This window comes from Mizuhopecten yessoensis, unplaced genomic scaffold (assembly GCF_002113885.1).
Source record: "Mizuhopecten yessoensis strain PY_sf001 unplaced genomic scaffold, ASM211388v2 scaffold715331, whole genome shotgun sequence".
Classification (NCBI taxonomy): Eukaryota; Metazoa; Mollusca; class Bivalvia; order Pectinida; family Pectinidae; genus Mizuhopecten; species Mizuhopecten yessoensis.
This window is the reverse complement of record NW_018479567.1, coordinates 1-5,008: the sequence shown is the minus strand read 5'-3', so window position 1 is coordinate 5,008 and position 5,008 is coordinate 1. Positions and strand designations below refer to the sequence as shown.

Genomic DNA, 5,008 nt, shown 5'->3' with positions numbered 1-5,008 from the left:
AAATGAGTGTAGTACCTCTGAGTCTGAAGAAGAAGATTTTTGAAATATTGGTTAATTTTCCCTTTGGGGCCCCGCCCTGGCCCCAGGGGTTGGGGTAGGAATCCCAATTTTACAATTTTGAAGCCTCATCTACCAAGGATGATTCTGACCAAGTTTGAAAAAAATCCATCCACTGGTTCTTGAGAAGAAGTCGAAAATGTAAAAGTTTTCGCACGACGCACGACGGACGATGACGGACGAAAAGCGATTAGAATAGGTCACTTGAGCAAAGCTCAGGTGACCTAATAAATGTATTATTTATTGATCCTAATCAGCTCATTTTATCACCAACAGCTGCTAAATTCCGTCAGTAGAGTCCTCAATTTTCATTTATTCAATAGTTCTCACCTGGGCGAACGCCATTTTAGTAGGTCATGGGGTGACTAATCAACAAACCGTAGTGTTATTCTTGTTTAGAAGATTTTTTTGTGCTTCTTAAGTTCCAATTTTTAATCTCTAAATGCAATCTAAATTTCGAATTTTGAACATTTTAAATCACAGATTTGTCAAATGATTTGAATCAATCCATTATTCAGTAAATCTGGCCATGTACATATATTTTATGTTACACATACCAGAGGTATTTCTAGAAATCTTTTAAACCTACCTAACAACATTAAGAATGGTATTTTCTTGAGATCTCTGACAAGTGATACAACATTTTGCTCCTCAGAGACGATGAAGATGTTTCTCCCTTGGAACCACGGCTTCATACTTTCTAATTCTGTTCCAGTTACAGCCATCCTGTAAACAAAATAAGAACTTCAAGTAGAACAATAAAATATGGGCAAACTTAAGTATTCTACTTCTCTATACACACGTGATGTACTGTAGATGTGTAATGTATAATATATAATCAGGCCAGTGTTTCAGGTAACATGCCAAAAACAAGAGGCACAATGGGCTTAAATCGCTCACCTTGTATTAATCCCATACTTTTAATCTTAAAAAGTGATTAAAATACAGCTACAGGCAAACTATCAGTGTTTAATTCATTGAACCTATTAAAAGAATATGAACATAGTTTATAGCTTTCCATTCCAGCATGCTTCTGACCAAATATCATTACCCTTGACCTTTTGGTTATTCAGAACAAGTCATTTAAAGATTGAAACATATTTGATTCCTTTGACCTTGAATATGGGTGAAGGTCATTCTTTTGAACAAACTTGGTAGTCCTTCATCCAAGCATGTTAATGGCCAAATATCATCACCATTGGCCTTTTGCTTATTGAGAAGTCGTTTAAAAGTTTTAAACATATTTGACCCCTGTGACCTTGAATATACATGCAAGTCAAGGTCATTCATTTGAACAAACTTGGTTGCCCTTTAACCCAAATGCTACTGGCCAAATATCATCATCCTAAACCTTTTGGTTATTGAGAAGAAGTTGTTTAAATAACAAGAGGCCCAGGGGGCCTGTATCGCTCACCTGTAAATATCTAAGCAATCATGGCAAAATATTTTCCAAATGATATCCAAGAGAATATACCAGACCCTAATGCCAATTCTTGTAGTATGTCTGTATTAGAATTTTCAAGTCCAGCAATTTAATGCATGGTTATAATGGGGTGGGGATCTCAACTGTTTCCAAGCTGTGACTCAGAAACTAGGTCCCTACGGTTGTGGCCAGACCCCAAGATCAATTCTAATTCATGACTGCATTTGTCTCTTTTTGCCCAGCATTTGTATATATACTTTTGGGGTGGGGACCTCAACCGTTTCAAAGTTATGACCCAGGGGTTAAGTTTCCAAGGGTGGGGCTGTCCCACAGGCCATCCTGGAAGCATATGTGCATTCATCTCTTTATATTCAGCAATTGTATATATGGTTATAGGGTGGGGATCTCAACTGTTTCCATGCTGTGACTAAGAAGCTAGGTCCCTAGGGGTTCGGTCAGACCCAAGGGTCTATTCTAATATCATGACTGCATTCGTCTCTTTATGCCCAGCATTTGTATATATAGTTTTGGGGTGGTTATCTCACCCATTTCCAAGAAATAAACTTTTGTTGGCCCCACCCCTTAGCCCGGGCGGTCAGCCCCACCATTTGTACAATTTTGAATCCCTGCCTCCCATGAATGCTTCAGACCAAATATGATCGATGTCCATTGTATAGTTATACAGAAGAAGTCGTTTATAGCAATATAGCCAAATTGCCCCCTTTTGGCCCCGTCCTCAGCCCCACCATTTGTACAATTTTGAATCCCCACCACCTAGGGATGCTTCCAGTCAAATATGGTTGATATCCAGTGTATAGTTCTACAGAAGTCGTTTGTAGCAATATAGCCATATTGCCCCCTTTTGGTCCCGCCTCTCAGCCCCCTGGGGGGTCAGCCCAACCATTTGTACAATTTTGAATCTCCCCTACCGAGGAATGCTTCCAGTCAAATATGGTTGATATCCATTTCTTAGTTCCAGAGAAGAATTCGCTTAAATCAATATAGCCCAATTGCCCCCTTTTGGTCCCACCACTCAGGTCCCTTGGGGGGCATGACCCACGGTTTATACAAAATTGGTTCCCCTTCACTCAAGGATGCTTCAGACCAAATATGGAACAAATCCTATCATTCCTACAGAAGAAGAAGAAGGATTTTAAAGAATTTGCTATATTTCTCCTATTGGGCCCCGCCCCTCAGGCCCCCAGTTTATACAAAATTGGTTCCCCTTTACCCAATGATGCTTCTGACCAAATTTGGTCAAAATCTGCTCAAACATTTATGACTAATAGCGATTTGTAGGAAAAGTTGACGGACGACGGACAGACGACGGACGCCGCGCCATGGCATAAGCTCACTAGCCCTTCGGGCAGGTGAGCTAAAAATGTTGATGTTGTACGATGGATGACGGACGGACGACGGTTACCGCACCACCGCATATGCTCACTTGCCCTTCGGGAAGGTGAGCTGAAAACACAAGAGGCCCATGGGTCTTAACGGTCACCTGAGTCCTACAGTATTTTGTTGTTGAAATAATGATGTCAAAGGAGAATAGTACATTATCTGTCATACAAAAAAAAATGTATTTCACCAGTGCGAGGTCCATCAGTCAATTATCACTGCAAAGTTGGAGTAAAACTAAAGAAGTGTGTTACAAATGAATGTCCTTCAGCTAAAGCTCAGGGTGACCTTAAAATAGGGCCAGTTGGTAGGTAAATAAACGTTTTGTTATTTTAATCTAAGATAGGTTGGTATACCTGAAACACGCATAATTTATTTTTGGCGCCTATGGGAAACATATTCTAGATCGAGATGTACCACACCATTCAATGGTGGTTTAAACAGAATGACAAGAGGCCTAATTGACCCGTATATCACTTACCGTGCATATCTATTACTGTATACTTTTAGCTTCATGCCTGATTTATCAAGCATTGCTTTTGCCTTGGCTATGTCAACAGCCGGACTGGGAAGGTTCTGACAAACCACAATCATCTTGTTCTCCCGAAACATACGCTCACAGCCCCGATAGATAAACTCCTCCGCATGACCCATCACATTATCACCCTCCTGTAAAAGACAATCATACATATATTTACCACAATGTCATGCAAATTTGTATGCTTGTGCTCTGGAGTTAATTCATTTTTTCATAAACTTTCTGAACAAGTGCTTGCTAGTTATCCTGTTGCCTCGGGTATCTAACTCAAACTGTATTAAGGTTTACCGAGTATGTTTTACAATTTGAAAATGAACTTATTATTTGAGTTTTTAATAAACATGCTAACCAACTATCACAAGTTTGGGGGCAGGGGGCTTTTTTCTTATATACTTCATACTACTGTAACTATAGGTAACCATATGTTTCTCTTGAAAGTACCAATATTCCTGTTTCTTAGTAGAGAAACAATTCCTAAGAATCTGTCCCAAAGCATTGCTACACATCATAATTAAAACTTAAAGAGTTGCTACCATCTAGGGGGCAATGATTGCCAACTCCCAGTCGGTTTATCACATGAGTAAAGAGTCAGAAAATCTATAATGATTTTGGGGTAAACATTTGATAAAGTATATCAGTGTTGGGCCCAAGGAAACAGAAGAAAGCCAAAAGTAATCCTAGCAATTTTAAACAAGCCACAGCGAAAAACCACGTATTGTAAATCTTGTTGACCTAGCTTTGGACCCCCCCCGGCTGTTTTCTGTGTAACTGAGACTCACTGGCATGCTTGTGATTATTTTACAGAATTAAAATTCACCTTCTCATCTGATGTGTTCTGACTACTTGTATTTCAAATTGTGTACTACGATTTCCATCTGATAGTAAAAACAAAAGTCAAAGATCCCACCTAATTGTAAGTTCTATCCTCACCTCACTACTTGCGCTAGACTATACATTTCTCTGTTTCTGTCAAAGCTTCGAGGAGGAACACTAAAATAATATGCAGTGCAGAGAGTTATAACCAATACAAAATTAAGAAGAAGCTACTATATTTAACTATTTTTACCTCCAGTATTTTCTTCTTCCGTTCTAATTGAGGACAGGCCTTGACAGGAAAATCCTCAGGTAAAAACAAAGGTTGGGTTGCCACCTGGAATATTCTGTATTTGTGAGAACGTGGATTCAGCCATGATTTCTTGTTGTTGAACTTGTGCTTCAGTCTCACCTGTTGTGACCATGTGCGGGCCACTGGTGCCAGACACACTGTAAATACAGATTAATTTACCATTACATGCAACTTCAGTCAAGCTTCTCATTCAATGACCCCACCATCATTAATCTGACTGTCCCAATACTATCCTAGGCCTGCCATCACTAATCTGACTGTCCCAATACTACCCTAGGCCTGCCATAACTAATCTGCCTATCCCAATACTACCCAGCCATCATTAATCTGACTCCTATCCAGCCATCACTAATCTGCCTGCCCCAATCCTTCCCAGCCATCACTAATCTGACTGTCCCAATACTATCCTAGGCCTGCCATAACTAATCTGACTATCCCAATACTATCCAGCCATCACTAATCTGAC

The 5,008-nt window shown here is 39.9% G+C and overlaps 1 long non-coding RNA gene across 1 annotated transcript; it reads right to left on the bottom strand.

Moving 5' to 3' along the window:
* Window positions 1-638: 638 nt before the first annotated feature.
* On the bottom strand, window positions 639-4,696 carry LOC110441074. Its single transcript, XR_002461826.1, has 3 exons — window positions 4,483-4,696; window positions 3,360-3,547; window positions 639-783 (listed from the first exon to the last, which is right to left on the bottom strand). It is a non-coding gene; the product is annotated as an uncharacterized LOC110441074 (long non-coding RNA).
* Between the last annotated feature and the right edge of the window lie 312 nt (window positions 4,697-5,008).